This window comes from Physcomitrium patens, chromosome 4 (genome assembly GCF_059467195.1).
Source record: "Physcomitrium patens ecotype Gransden chromosome 4, ASM5946719v1, whole genome shotgun sequence".
In the NCBI taxonomy this organism is placed as follows: Eukaryota; Viridiplantae; Streptophyta; class Bryopsida; order Funariales; family Funariaceae; genus Physcomitrium; species Physcomitrium patens.
Genome location: NC_143413.1, coordinates 593,830 through 611,487, shown reverse-complemented (window position 1 = coordinate 611,487; position 17,658 = coordinate 593,830).

The window sequence follows — 17,658 nt, the reverse complement described above, 5'->3', positions numbered from 1 at the left end:
AAGCTCCATGTAATAGCTTTTTATTCCAAAAAATTCTTAGAAATTGAAATTAACTATAAGATCTACAACAAAGAATTTCTTACAATTATGGATTCTTTTTAAAAATGGCATCATTATCTAAAAGACACTTCCAAACTAGTCATTGTATATACAAATCACAAGAACCTCGAGTATTTCATGTCGGCATATGTTTTGAATTATTGCCAAACTTATTAAAGCATGTTTTTGTCAAGATTCGAGTTCAATATCACTTATTGGCTAAAAAAATAATAAAATTTATTCAATGTCCTTTTTAGACGTTCTTATCTTATACCAAAAGAAAAAAAATGTAACTTTTGATCAACAAAGAATAATTTTATTGAAGCTAAAATAATTTCATCTTTGAATAGTCAAATCAACATTAATTGTTGATTCAACTTTTTTTAAGTAAATTCAATCAAGTATGTCTTGTGATCTTCTTGTTCATGATATGAAGAATATTTCTTCTAAGTCTTGTAATACTTCTAAGTTTGAATTCAAGAACAACCTATTTTATTTCAAAAAAAACCTATATGTTCCAGAAAGAGAAGCACGTTTACGTGTTCTTTTAACATGTCATGACTTTCCATCAGCATGACATTTTGGATACAATAAGACTTTAGAGCTAATATTTAGAGATTTTTGGTGGCTACAAATGTGGAAGGCTATAAAGGACTTTATTCAATTATATGACATTTGTTCATGGTCAAAAATTCCTCTTCATTAACCTTATGGACTTCTTTAACAATTACCAATTTCAAAACAACCATGGTTTTCTGTTTCTATGGATTTTATTACAAATCTTCTAATTTCAAGTTTGTATGATTCTATATTTTTGATATTAGATTTTTTTATAAAAATAGCACATTTTATACTATGTACAAAATCTATTATAGGTCAAGAAACTATAAAGTTTTTTCTTGACAATATCTATTGGTATTATAGATTGTCAAAAGATACTATATTAAATAAAAGGACTCAATTTATATTAATATTTTAAAGAATCTTTTTTAAGATTCTAAAAGTAGACATAAAACTTTCTTTGGCCATTTATTTCTAAATTAATAGATAGACAAAGTATATAAACCAAGTTTTGGAGTAATATTTAAGATGTACCATCAATTAGCAACAAGATGATTAGAAAACCTTCTTACTATTGGCTTATAATAATATGATGTATTTTTCTACACAACAAACATCTTTTTTTTCTAATTATGGTTATCATCCATGACTTGATACTTTTGACCTTTTAAAAGTTTATAATCCTATAGCAAAAGATTTAGAAAATTATTTGTTTTAGCTACATGCAACAATGAAGGTGTAATTAAAAGAATCTCGGAATGACAAAAGGTTGATATGGATGCTTATCAAGAAGAATAACTATAATTCAATGTAGACAAAAAGGTATAGTTACTTTATCATTATATCAAGAATACTTATCATTGTGATAACTTGGACTACTACAAGCTTGAAACTTTTCTTATTTTTGGACAAATCAATTCAATTGATCATCAATTATATCTACTAAATTCAATGAAGATCTATCTTGTATTCCACATGTTTCTTCTTGAACCATACAAGACTATAAATATATTAAAAAAAAGGCAAGTTCCACCTCCTCTTATAGAAGTGGACAATAATGAAGAATTTGAAATAGAAGAAGTTCTAAACTCAAGATTGCATCAAAATAAGCTCGAATATCTAGTCCATTGGGATGGATATGATATTATTAAAAGCACATGGAGACCAGCAAAAAATCTTACAAATGCAACAGAGAAGTTCAAAGCTTTTCATCAACAATATCTATCAAAACCAAAATAAAGGATAACAAAGCATTGTTATAAAAAAAAACACAATTTATGAAAGATTACATTATACCTTCTATCTTTGTTTGTAACTTCTATATAATTGTGGCATTATAGAGATAGAGAATCAATAACTAGTGGATTGAACTCAAGAGCCATCATTTGCCAAGTTATTGGATGAATCATTACTATTATCACAACCTTTAAGGTGACATAATAGGAATGAAGACCTTCAAGAATGATATATTTTTCTTCAAATAGATAGCAAGATACAACATATTTGATATCATGACTTAAAAAAAGACTCTCAATGTTTGGTGATTTTATTAGAAGTAGGCATGAATTTTGATGGTGTTACTAACAAAGAAGGATAATTCACTCTTTTTAAAAAAAGTTCAATGTTACAAAATAATATTTTTTGTTTAAAGGTAGAAAATCCACAACCTTCAAAATACAATAATAGAAGTAGGATAATCTACTCACTTCTAAAATAAGATAGAAATAGTATGTTAGCACTCTTATCAAAGTGTCAAGAACATGAATCTCAAAGAAAGAAAATCTTCAATACACTCTTGTGTCATTAAAGAGAACTAGAAAGTCACTCATAAGGTGATGTAATATTAAACCAGAATGGCTATTGCTAAAAACAAGAAAACTAGAAAGTCTTCAAACAAGACTAAGGACTAAAAAAGCATTGACAAGAGTGAAGAAGTCTTTACTATTGCCTCCATATATACTCTTTAACTAAAAATTATGTGGTAATATTTTATATATATATATATATATATATATATATATATGCACCACATAGTTAACTTGTTCCACAAGCTACCAACACGTAGTTAACTTATTGGCTAAGTTTCTATCCTACAAATACTTCTAAAGTCAAAAGTACATCTATATAAGTTCTAAGAAGCTTCTTTAGAAGTCTTTATAAAATTAATCTATATTTACCTATTTCTACCTAATCATATAAGTAACTATTGGGATAAATATATATGTCCATGAAAATAGGTTAGAAACTTGATCAACAAGCTAACCACATACCACATATATTGGTAGCTTACAAAATAAGCTAACTATGTGGCATCTATATATAAAACTTACCTTACAAGTCTGGATATATATCATACAAAGTCAACACAATTTTGATGGTCTTATAGACCGTTATCACATAGATCTTACGTAGTTAGTATATATAGAAGCATGAATAAAGCCTTCTTCACTCTTGTCAATTCTTTTTTTGCTTCTAGTTTAGATTCAAGAGTCTCTAATTTTCTTGTCTTTTGGCAATACATATTTTAATTTTCTTTTACTATATATATATATATATATATATATATATATATATATATATATCACTTTTCTTTTGACATGGATTTCATAAGTTTATACATCTTCTTTCAGTTCATATCCTTGACAATTCATTGGCATAGATATGATATTAGTAAATATATATGGAAGCCAACCAAAAATCTTGCAAATACAAAAAAAAAAAAAAAAAAATTGATGCTTTTGATCAACAATATCTATTAAAAATAAGATGAAAAATAGTACTTGAATTGAATCTACTAACTTATTGAATAAGACATTGCAATTGTGATAGCCTTTAAGATGATATAATAGAGATGATGATCTTTAAGAATGACATGATCTTCTTCAAATAGATGGCAAGATACAATGTGTTTGGTATCACAATATTAGAAGAGACTCTCAATATTTGGTGATTTTATTTGGTTGGAATAATTCTTGATGGTATTAAAAATATTTTCTTTGAAAGAAGTTATAAAGGCGTCAACAATGATCAAACAATATATTCATCTTTTTGCTTTAGAATGGGACATTATTGATGGCTAAGAAAACCTATCAACTATCTTTGAAGGGAACAAAGATCAGAGTATATGCAAATATAATTTGATGTATCTTGGAATTCCTCAATATATGATTGCCACTCTTCATAGAACTCATTTCTAAAAAGGAGGTAATGTCACAGACATACATATTTACATAAATAAGAAGTATTAGGTAGAAAATAAATGTAGGTAGATTTTATATTATATTGAAGCAAAGCTTCTTAAATGCTTCATAGACAAGTATTTGATTTTAAACATATTTGTAGTTGATTAGTAGGTTAAATATTTGGCCAATAAGTTAGCTATGCATCATACATGTTAATAGCTTGTAGAACAAGCTAACTATCTAGCGCATATATAAGAAACTTATCTTATAAGTTAAATATGTGTCTTATAACTTGGACACATGTCAATGGTCTTGTAGAACATTGCCACGTAGTACCTAGTTAGATAGTATATATGGAGATAAGAGTGAAGCCTTTTTTATTCTTGTCAATACCTTTCTAGTCTTTAGTCTTGTTTCAACACTTTTTAGTCTTCTTGTCATTAGCAATAGCCATTCTAGTTTAATAATATACCATCTTTGAGTGATTTTTTAATCTTTTTGAGTGACATAAGAATGTATTGATCTTTTGATTCTTTGAAATTCATATCCTTGACACTAGCTTGATAAAATATATTCTATCAATTTTTAAAGATTATAATACTTTTTGGTATGTTTTTATAATACATTTCTATTATAAAATTATCTTTATTATATACTAATATTAGTGTTTTAAGCTTATTGCAATAGTTATACAATCATTTAGCTAGTTACAGAGGTTTTCTCTCAAAGATATATATATATATATATATATATACTAACTTAGTTGTAGAAGTTTTGAAAACTAATTGTTTCAAATTAAAGATGGAGAATGATTGTATGAGTTCATTTAGAATATGGAACATATGATATCCAAATTTAAAATACAATCTTAAAAGTCTTTTTGTAATATTTTTCTTTCAATGTTATTAACTCAACGTCAACTTTCAAGATGAACTAGGAATAAAATCTCGCATTAACACGAAAACGTCACGAGCTAATAACGTCAACCATTTAGTGGTGTGAATGTAGCAAGCAGGAGAGGAGGGGGTCGGTGAAAGGGCTGTGGGGTGTAATCCGAGGGGTGGAGAGCGCAACGCCGCGGAGAGAAGTCGACCCCAGAAGAGGAAGAACAGCGGGAGGTGACGTGGCATGCGGACCCGCGGTGACCTGCAGCCGGACGTTGCCACGCAGAGCAGTTCCTGCCCTCTCGTCGGTGTTCATGGCGCCGCCCTCGCTGCGAAGCTTCTATGGAATTCACTTGCCGCTGCACTTACATGGCGTGGGACCACGCGCATCTCCGGAGAAATTCCGACTACACCATTTTCCAGAATCCCTTGCCCCCCTTTTCCTCCAACTCTTATTCATTCTCTCTCGTTTTCGCCTGATTTCTGCGTCAGATTCCTTTTCTGCGGACATGGATCCAAAACAGGGATTGTTTTTATCTTTCGTGAATCTTCCTGTGTGTTGCTTCATTCCGAATTCGAACCGGCTGAGTTCCATGTCAACGGTGGTGTTCTCCGCCCACGTACCTTTAAAGTTCTGCATAGTAAAAAGAAAAAAGGGAAAAAAAGGAAAAAAAAAGGGAAAAAAACTTCCTGTTTGTGTGATGAATGGGTTTTTGAGTCCAAGGCCCGGTTGCTTCGATGAACTTCTGGTAGTTTGAGAGGGTGGGGGACACCGTAACGAGGTGTCAGACTTGCAGAGAGAAGAAATGGGAGAGGTGAAGAGCACATGGGCATCGCTTTGGAAAGCGGGTTGGACAACCCACCAGGAGCCGAAGTGCATGAGGTGCATGGGGGTTCAAAAAAGTGCTCCCAGCTCGATTGCCAGTAATGCAAGGTCGTCTAGCGAGTCTTGCATCCGAATCGCGTGTGCGGTGGAGAATCTCCATTTAAGGTCAGTTGGAATCTTCGGTACAGCCGGCCCAGCCATAGGATAGGATATCGCGTTCGCTTGGCCCGCGGTCTAGTGGACTTTTCGTGTTCGGAACGGGAGATCCATTGTCCCCTCTGGATTACTTCAGCTGGAGCTCCATCTTGTGGTGACGAAGCTTGCTGATATTAACTGTCTGCCTCCATGCGGCGTGCTTCGTCCACGACAGGGATCAATTCCGCAGAACGAATCCCCTAGTTTTGCTCACGACCTTGTGTGCGTGACCGAATCACATGAACATTGCCGAGAAGGCGGGAGCAATAGCCAAAGGCCACAAGGTTAAAGAATGTCCCGGAATGCGAGGTGGATGTGAATCTTCAACGAAGTTTCAAAGCGAATTCTTTTGATTGATCTCCAGCTGTTGTACAGTTGCGGCGATGGAATGAATCTTCCGACGCTCGAAACAATTTCCATCCTGCTCGGAGCTCTGATCCAGGTTCCAGGTGGAGATTCTGCTTTAACCTCTTCAACAGAGGTCTCTTTTGGCTTCCAGCTGCTTGTGCCAAGTTGCGTCGGATCAGTGCTCTGATTGCATAGATTGTGCATGCATGCTGTGTTGCTTTTGTGCCGTTTCATAGTATACAGTATCCACAGCTGATGTTCTGCCTTAATTTAATCAGGTTCAACCAACGCGTCTGTGCAATATATAATTTTAAGCCATCTAAATCTTGCATATTGTTCAGGTCTTGTAAGTATGCCACATATTTGCACACAGACATGGGTATATAATTAAAAAGGGGGTACAATAGGGGGCGACAACCAAGGATGATTGCAGGGAATGGCATACTTGAAGAATCCACGTGGGCCAACAAGGGATCTATGGATACCTACATAAAAGATGGCCCCTATTGAGTTGATCGAGAGAAAATTTATCATATAATTTTGGAAGATGGGGAGGAAAGGTGGGATGTCACAAAGACGAATTTGTAAGCAGTTTTGTGCAGCCGGAATAGGTTGTGTGGTCCAACCAAAGTAAAGAGGACAAGAAAAATGGATTTGTAATCAATTGTTCTAGCCCATGCATTACAATGGGTCTATTATTATTAAGTATGATGAATATTGAGCTACAACATATTTTTGCAATATTCATCCATCTATATCTACTTTGATCCATCTAAGATTAAGGTTCAATAATGGTGCCATCATTGCTCAAGAATTAGGGTTGCATCCATTTAAGATGGAAGAATATATCTAGTGTATTTCTCATCCAATACATACATATGTATGTTTTGTTTAATTACAAAATGAATATAATGCTAGAGTGTGCACAAATTGAATGTTAACATGGTATTAGAACTAGGTTCTTCAGAAAATATTGTAGATTTGTTTGCTTCTTTAACAAACAAAACCATGTAGAAATATAGATCTACTTGTGAGAGACATCACTAATTCTATGAAGTTAGAAGGAACATTTAACTATACAATATGGAGCTATAGAGTTTAGATGATTTTAATGTAAGAAAATTTGTGGAGGTAGATTAAAACATCTCTATTTATTGCTATCAACACTAAAGAATCCATAGGTTCATTAACTGTTGTAACTGTAATTAAAAATTCTACCAAATAAAAGAAGATCAAATCAGCACAAACTTATTATCAATTAAAAATACAACAACAAGCTCTATTATTTAAGACCATATTAGAGTTTGTCATATCATGGCCTCTATAGTATAAGAATCCATTATTCTTTATGTTATTGATATTATTGAATCTTAAGCTATTTGGAAACAACTACAAACATTATATGATGTACAAAATACTATTGTAAAAACAAATTTTATTACACATAACACCTCAAGTCATACAAACTAATCACAAAATATATAATATAAATCAAATACAAATATACAATCAATACACTTTCAAAGAAAGATTATGAATCTCCACATGAATAAGTGAAGCTACCTCTCACACAATAAATAGAGAATCCAAGAGTTTAAGTATGAAGAATAGAAAAAATCCTAAAGCTTCATTAAAATGGCTAAATCACCATAGTGAAGCAAAATATTTTTCTTTTAAAATCCATTTACAAGACTTGACTTGATAAGAATGTCAAGTCAAGGGTTTTTTTCCACCTAAGTATTTAAATCCTAGTTGACACTAATATCGTAAAATAACAAAAAAAAAATCAATAGATAAAAAATCACTAAACAAAACTAAACTACATTTATTTGAAATGATTTGGCATTCAATGCCATATCATGTGACAATGCAAACCAAGAATTTTCCTTGAGAGAAAAATCATATGCAATCTGCTTATTAGAAAGAAGAAAAAATGATTAAATAAGCATTTATAAGAAATCAATTTGCTATTTAATCAATTAGTTAGAATATGTATTATTATATGTAATAAAAATTTTACTTTAACCTTAAACAATCTACCAAGGAGATGATCTATCTTCAAGTAAATTCAAAAAAGAAAATTAAAATTATCTATTTTTTTCAAATAAAAGGATTATTATTACAAAAAGTTATTTTTTTTGTCAATTTGAGAAAACCAAAGATAATAAAAATGAAGTATTATACACAAAAGGATATTTTTAAGACTTTAGATTCAAATTACAAAGCTCACATCAAAATTTTAAAGGACATTTATTTGGACGTCATCATCAAGGAAGAAGATACAACCATCATCAAATTGCAATAAATAAAAATGTAGTAAAATTTTAATAAGTATCAAAATAATACATTAATTGCCACAAATGTTGTAAATTTGGCCACTTTGCTTAAGAGTATGATGCCAAGAACTTGAAGAATCAAATTGAATAAGTACAACTTTAACTATCAAGAATGAAGCAAAGTAGTCTTATCAATATTGTAGAAGATAATGATGATGAAGGTTATTTAATAAATCTTTTAATTGAAGCTACTATATATGCTTATTTTAATACATTGAATTCTAATAAAAAGTGGCTATTAGATTCTAAAGAAAGTTTACATAAAAATAAACATAAAAAATTCCTAACAAGAATTGAAGATTCAAACATATCTTATATTAGAATGATTGAAAGGCTAATTCTTCATGTACTTGGATAAAAAAATGTATTTCTTAAAAATTCAACTAAAAAAATAAAAGAAGTAAAAATATTCTTTATATTTCAAGAATACAAATGAATTTATTATCAATTGAAGAAAAAGAAAAAAAAAAAGATACATTATAATTTTTAACTTGAAATCTTGTTGTATATTTGTTAAAAAAAAATTAATATTTATTTACAATCCATTTTACTAAATAATAAATTCTATTGTACTAATAAAAAATAATTTATTCTTGGTTACTTTATTGTTACAAAAAAAATACTATTAAAGTATCAACAAAATAATAAATAAGTTAAATAGATTAAAAATATTTCATGTTTTTAAATAAATTATTTAACTTTGGTAAAAGACGATTGGTCATTTCAACTTCTAGTCATTCTATCACTTATTGAACAAAAGTTTAGTTGATAGGATACTATAATTATCCTTGTAGAAAGAATTGTTTGAAAGTTGTCTATAAAGAAAGTTATACAAAGAACTTTTTTCTAAGAAAAAAATCCAATTTACATCAAGGCAATTATAAATAGCTCATTTAAATTTATTTAGTTCTTTATTATTTTTATTAAATAACTAAAATAGATATATCTTAATATTCATTGATAATTACACACAAAAAACATGATTATATTTCATACAAGAAAAATCTCAAACTCTTGACAAGTTTAAAAAAATTTAAATTTTAGTAGAAAATCCCAATAGAAGAATAAAATGTCTACAAAGTGATCATGGAAGAAAATATATGTTAAACAAATTTGAAAACTATTGTAAACAAGAAGAAAATAAGAGAGAATTTATTTTAGCTTACTCTAATCAACAAAATGGCCTAGCAAAAAGAAAAAATAGGTCTATTCTAAAAGGGGTAAGAAGTATTATTTCAGGAACAAATGTACATAAATTTCTATGCAAGGAAGCTGCAAAAACTATAAATTATATATAAAACATGTATCCAACAAAAGCTGTTGGACTTATAACTTTAGAAGAGCATTTCATTAAATACAAACGTAACCTTGTTTATTTGAGAGTTTTTGGTTGTATGGTATATTACCATATATCTTCAATTCTTAGAAACAAGTTATATTCTAAAGCTCTACATACATTTTTCATAGGCTACAATAAATACAACCAGACATATTGCTACTATGACCCTCTTAGAAAAAAGATAATTATTTATATTTCAACAAAAACTTATGACTTTTGTCACTTAAGTATAAAAAAAATCCATGCTTGATCTAAAAAAAGTAAATAAATGATCTCACAAGGTGTAAATATCAACTTTATACAAGCTTATAATAATTTAAATTAAAAAAAAGTAATAGAAGAAGAAATGGAATTCTTTATAAGTAATGAAATATAAACTCTATAAGCATTACTTGAAGGAAATTAATCCATATCCTCTAAATGAATATTTGTATTCAAACTTTATAAATTTATAAAAATATTTTATATCAAAAAGTTGGAATATAAATTTATAAAAATATTTTTATCAAAAAGATTATTTTTAATTAATAATATAAAATCTACTCTCTATAATGCAACATTGTTTTATCAATTAATTAAAAAATTTATATTCTTTACTACTATTAGATCAGACATTGCTTACACAATAAGTAGAGTCAACAATTTTATGTCTAGACCAAAAAAAACTCACTTGAATGTAGCAAAATACATCTTATCTTATATTAAAGATACAATGGATTATAAAATATATTATCATAAAAAATACTTATATTTTTACAAAATTCATGGATGCATATTAAAGATCAAAATTTAGAAATACCAAGATTTGTAGGAGCATACATTTTTATAACATGAAGAAGATCCAATAGCTTACAAAGTAACTGCAAAGTAATAATTTTAAGGTCTTCAACCAAATGTGAATGTTGATCTCCTAGCAATGATGCACAAGAAAGGCTATGGTTGTAGAGATTGCTTATTAAATTAAAATGTCAAAATGTAAGTATTATTTTGATTTCTTCTCACAACAAAGGGATTATTTCTAAATAATATTTATATATACTCCAACAATAAGAGCTCAATTAAACTCATACAAAATCTAGTGTTTCATGCTTAAACTAAACATATTGAGATTTATCATTATTTTCTTTATAAAAGAATGCTAGAAAGTGAAATTCAATTATATTTTATCAATATAAATCAACAATCTATAGATATTCTTACAAAATCTTTAGATAGAATTAAATTTGAATTACATTGTTAAGCCTTTGGTATATAAATATTATTTTTATTGAATGTGAACATATCAGCAAATTGACCTTAAAGTATTATCTATTTGTTATATTTTTTTATTGAACATAGTTTTTTCTTTTGCAAAAGTAAACAAGAGACAATTAGCATATTGTTTTTGATTAATTTAATACTATATCAAAAATTCTTCTTTTTTCAAGGAAAATTGCTCACTATAAAAGGATCCAAAATCTTCTACTCAAATGTTTATATACAAATAAAATTATATATTGGCTTGAGTATTTCAAAATAAATACAAAATATAAAATAAAACAAAATAAAATAAAACCTATTCATCTTTTCAAGTCTATTTTATATTAGCTATTTATCACCAAATCCATTGTAGCATTTACATTCTTCAAAATTATATCTCTTTTATATATTAAATAATATGCCATAGGTTTTTTAAGATATAGATTGCACTTTGCCATCATAGATGATGATTCAAATGCAAAGTTCAAGTTTTTTGTTGGCACTTCTTCTTAAACAACTTATCCTCAAAATCAATCTTTATTGCAATGCTTTTATTAATTATCCATCAGTTGCCCAATCTAATCCTTGCTTCAAGCTTAAGTTTCTTTGCTATGGTAAGCTCAGTTTACATAAAATGGCACTGTAAGAGAATAAAAACAAGATCATACATGTTGAAAAAGCAAGACAAGCTCAAAAACCCTACAAGCAAAAATTTAGCCTCTGCTAGCTCAACATTTTATCTACTAGTTTTATTTTTTAGTCACAACCACAATTGTCTTTTAAAAATATTACATACACAACACCCTATTAATAAAATTTGGATACTTGTGTTTAGATATAAAATCAATTTTTTTAAACAAGCAATAATCATGCTATTGTATGATAACACGACTACATAGTAAAAAATAAAATAAAATAAAATAAAATGATATTATAGAAGAATTTAAATAAAAATATTTTAGCTAATTATTTTAGAAATATAGATAATAGACAAGGAGGTAGTAAAAAATAATAAATGGTAATGTTGCCTTCTTCAAGAAGAATATCCTACTTATCTTATAAGAATATTAGTAAGCCAAATCAAAATAAATGAGACAAATAATTGATAGGTATATTTTAAAGAAGATATTAAAAATCAATTTCTAGAAAAAATCACCTCAAAATATTAAAAATTGATACGTGGAGAGGACCAGTTGTAAATCGAGGTTAAAATCAAACCTTCAAGCACAAAATTTCACACCAATGATAACTTGGGATTTTTTGAATTGATCAAAAAGTCGAATTTAAAAAAAAAGACTTGTAAAAGAATTTTAAAGAGTTAATTTCATGTGATTCAAAGGCATATTGGAGTTTTGAAGGCTTTCCAAAGTGAAAGATGTATTTACTAGGTTTGGATTTTGAAAAATAAAAAGAAATTCAAAAATTTAAGGATTTTGTAAGTAATATTATACTAATAAGTGAAATTTTGTTTTTATATAATTATATTTTTTATGTTAGTTTAAAATTTTTGATGTTAATAAAATGGTTCAATTCACAATTATAAAAAAAATTGTGGATTATAGTCTTGGATAATTGAAATTTAAGATCTGCAAGGATTTTTGTGCTCTTACAACATCCATCAATTTGATTGAAGCACAAATTGCTAAAAGTAATAAAGCCTTAGAAATATATATATATATATATATATATATATATATATATATATTAATTAATTTTAAAGCAATTTAATACTTCAAAAAAGAGAAAATAATATTGAAAGATCAACATTTAAGTTGGAAAAAGAAGTCAGCCATTATCTAAGAGGTTTTGGAAGCTTTTCTTTTAATTGGTGGATTTGATTTCTTCAAAATTTGTATGTTTATTAATTACTTGTAGATTGAAGTATGTATAAAATTTTAGTTAAAATTAATGGTTTGATTAATATTTATTGAAATTTTAAAATAGCTTTAGGAAATAATTAAGATTTATTTAGTATTTTTTTGGGATTTTTTAGGATTTGATTAAGATTTCATCTAAAGTTTAGTTAAGATTTTATTAGAATTTAGTTTTAAATCTAAGATTTGATTAGAACTTTTTTTTAATTTGATTAGGATTTTATTAAGATTTTTTTAGAGTTATTAGAATATTATTAAGATTTTATTAGAACTACATCAAGATTTGGATAGGATTTATTTAATAATTATTTAGGATTTATAATTTTAATATTTCTTTAAGGATTTTATTTTAGTATTTCTTTAAGATTTTTATATTATTATTTTTAGATTAATTTATGAATTTTTCTGTATTCTTTTTTAATTTAAAAAAAATTAATTGATTAAAGTTTTATTAGAATTGTTAAGGATTACTTAGATTTTAATTAAGATTCTATTAGACTCGGTAGAATTTTGTTGTTGTATTTTCTATTTATCTTCCATAGCTAGGTACTTCATGCATTCTCAAGCAAGAATTTAAGTTTTGCAAAAATGCTTATTAACAAAATAATCACAATTTGTTATAATCCACTACTTTAAATTTACAAGCAACTTTTAACACTTTTATATTTTTTCTATTTTTTACAAAATGAATGTAAAAGTTTTTTCTTATAAGTGTTGACATGAAAATTAATAAAACCAATGTTGTTGCAATTAAAGATTTCAATGAAGACATTAACTTAGCATTCATTGATTACGTCAATAAATATGCCAATAATATAGATACTTGTTATATGAATGAAGGCATGACCAATCACATAATTGATTGTCTAGATTGGTTTATTTCTTTTAAGATTATACTTCATGGAAATTAGCTTGTTATGATCATAGATAATAAATGCCTCTAAATGCAAGGAGTTGACTATATTAATATTAAATATAAAATTGACAATACTTGAAAGTCCCAATACATACACCGTATTCTTTATATTTTAAAATTATAAAAAAACTTATTTTAAATGAGCTAAGCACCTAATAAAGGTTTTATAACTACTTACACATAACATACATGCTATTATATTATCATGCACATACATATTTATCTAGATAATTATCTAAATAATAAGAATAGGTAGAAATAAGTCAAAATAGATAAATATGATAATATCTTATAGAAAGCTTTCTAGAAGCTTCATAGATGTTGTTTTGTCTTTATACATGTCTATAGGGAATTGATAGGTTGAAAACTTGGTCAACAAGGAGGCCACGTGTCGACATGTTGGTCACTTGTAGTACAAGTTGAACATATGGCATAGACCTAGGAAATTTGTCTTGCAAATTAGACATATGTCCTGCAAGTTGGACGTATATTAGAGATCTTATAGCATATCGCCATATATTCTTTAGTTAAATAGTATATATTGGGGGAAGAGTGAGGCCTTCTTCACTCTTGTCAATTCCTTTCTTGGTTTTTAGTCTAGTTTCAAGAGTCTTATGTTTTCTAGTCTTTAGCAATAGCCATTCCAGTTCTTCTTTGAATATACATACTTTCTTCTATTTTGTCACTTTCTTTTTGATACAGATTCTACAATTTTATACATCTTCTTCAAGTTTGTGTCCTTGACAAATTGATAAGAGTACACATACAATATCATAGCTTTGTCTTCTCTTCATTAAGAATGGATTATCCATTTTTCTTAATAAGACATAAGCATATTAGAAGTTGTAGATTACCCTCTTCTAAAGTGATATTGTTTTTAGATTTTTTTTCTTGATTCTTGAGTATTGTATTTTGTGAGAATAAACACATTTCCTTTTATTGTACTAGCATGGCAAAGCTTCCTAAAATGAAGAATGCAATGACTCAAAATGCAAGAGCAAATGAGAGAGTTAATGCTTGCAATGCATCAACTCACTCTACCACAATAAAGAGCAACAAGATTATTAGGCAATGAAGATATAGAGATCATTGGAGTTGCTTCAATATCTACACCAAGCCATACTACTGTTCTTACAATGAAATATTGTTCAAGTTTCAAGGAACCAAAAATTGGATTGCTTGAGAAGTTTGATGGCATAAGATCTAAATTTCAAGGATTCTTCAATCAAGTACAACTCATAATTTAACTACAACCTCAAAGTTATCCAACTCAAGGATCACAAGTCAAGTTTATTGGAATACAACTTTGAGGTTTTACTTTATCATGATTTTCATCATTTCTTGAATGACGTGATTCAATATTCAATAATTTGGAAGCATTCTTAGTAGAGTTTTGATTTATGTATAGAGAACATGATGCAATCCATGTTGCAACCAAAAAGATTTGTATCTTACGATAAGGCAATCAATCAGTGACATTATATGCTTTACAATTTCGACAATTAGTAACAGATATCAAGTAGGATGATGTAGCATTTATCATCCAATTTCTCTATGGATTACAATATGAAGTAAAGAAATTGATGTTTAATTTACTTGATCCTCAAACATTGAGTCAACCAATTAATTTTATTATGAAATGTGACAATTGACTTTTTGAATTTTGATTTGAGAATTGTACAAATAAACCTCAATGTTATTACAATTCAATGACAATACCAACGACTTCTCAATCTAAGCATTTGGAAGTAGAAGACATGTAAATTGATGCAGTATATTTTAAACCTCTTACCACACAAGAAAAGACTTATCGTCATAAAAAATGACTATATTTATATTATAGAGAAGCTAAGCACATTGGTCAATATTGTCCAAAAAAATCACACAACTAAAGAATGAAGAGTACTGCTATTAAAGATGAAAACATGTTGAAAAAAAAAATTCATCCACCTACAATAGGGACCATATGACAAGAATCTTGTATAATTCTTAATGAAGGTCCTATTCTCTCCTCAGAACCCTCTCTTTGTTTTACAATAGATGTGCGTTTAGGATCTAATAACCACAAAGCCTCTACTTTAATAGATTCAAGAGCCTTAGCTTGTTTTTTAAATGAAGAATTTGTTAAAATTCATAATATATAATTACTACAAAAAACTAAACCAATACATGTAGAAATCATAGACGGTCGTCCTTATCTTTTAGAGACGTTATTCATAAAATACTTCTGGTAGATGTAATAATAAATGGTCGTAATAGTTACATAATTTTTAATATAATTGGATCTCCCTCTAATCCAATCATTTTAGATTTATTATAGCTAAAAAAGTATAATCTTATAATAGATTGAATTTCTTATAAACTTAATTTTTTTTCAAATATTATTAAGAGATTTTCTAATCTAATATAAAGCCATGAGTCTAGTATAGCCAAACCTGTACTTGTAGGTGCAAAAGCTTTTTTGCATGCTACAAAAGAAGGATCATCTTTTGTTATTTACGCCACACCTATTTTAAATGATGGAAAGATTTCAAGTAAAATTCCAAGTCAATATTAAGATTTTCAAGGTGTTTTTGAAAAAAAGAATACAGATATTCTCTCGGAGTATCATCCATATGATTGCTCAATCGATCTTAAACAAAGAATTCAACCACTATTTGGTCCAATCTGTAGTTTATTGCAAAATGAGTTGGCTAAACTCAAGAAGTACACTAATGAGAACTTGGCCAAGAATTTCATACGCCATTGAAAATCTCTTGCAAGAGCTCTTATCTTATTTGTGAAGAAAAATGATGGATCATTACAAATGTATGTGGATTATCGATGACTCAACAAGGTTACCATTAAGAATAAATATCCTTTGTTTTTAATATTTAGAATTTTTGATCAATTAAATCAAGCTAAGATCTATACAAAAATAGATCTACGAGGAGCGTACAATCTAGTCCATATTAAAGAAAGAGATGAATGGAAGATTACATTTCGAATAAGGTATGGATACTTTGAATATAACATCATGCCTTTTAGATTCACGAATGCACCAATTACTTTCTAACATCTTATGAATGATTTTTTTTGTGATTTTCTAGATGATTTTATTGATTATTACTTATTGACATTTTAATCTATTCTAAAGATGTAAAAAAATATAAATTTCATATTCGTCATGTGTTACAAAAACTTAGAGATGTGAGATTGTATGCCAAGATGGAAAAGTGTGTATTCTACACTACCCAAGTTGACTTCTTAGGATACTTCATTTCAAACAATGGTCTAATAATAGATCCTAAAAAAGTTCAGATAATCATGGATTGAAAGATTTCAAAAACAGTAAGAGATATACAATGCTTTTTGAAATTTGCCAATTACTATTGAATCTTCATCAAGATCTTTTTTCAAGTTATAGCGCCACTTACATGCTTAACTTGTAAGGACAAGCTCAAGTGGAGTAAAGGAGCAGAAGCATCATTTAAAGTTTTTAAGAAAGATTTTACTTCTACACCAATCTTGCATCATATTGACTTCTCCAAAGTATTTTTTATGGAGACAGATGCATTTAATTTTGCCTTGGATGCAATCTTATCACAAATAGGAAAAGATGGCAAACTTCATCCAATAGCTTTTTATTCAAGAAAATTTTCAACAAGTGAGATTAATTATAAGATCCAGAATAAGGAACTTCTTGTAATTGTGGATTATTTTCAAGAATGGCATCATTATTTAGAAGGTGCTTCGAGTCCAATCACCATATATATAGATCACAAGAATTTTAAATATTTCATATCAACACATATTTTGAATCACCGCCAAGCTCGTTGGAACATGTCTTTGTCAAGATTTGAGTCAAATATTACTTATCGGCTAGAAAAATAGCAAGGTTTGTCTCATGCCCTTTCTAGACGTTCTTATTTTATACCAA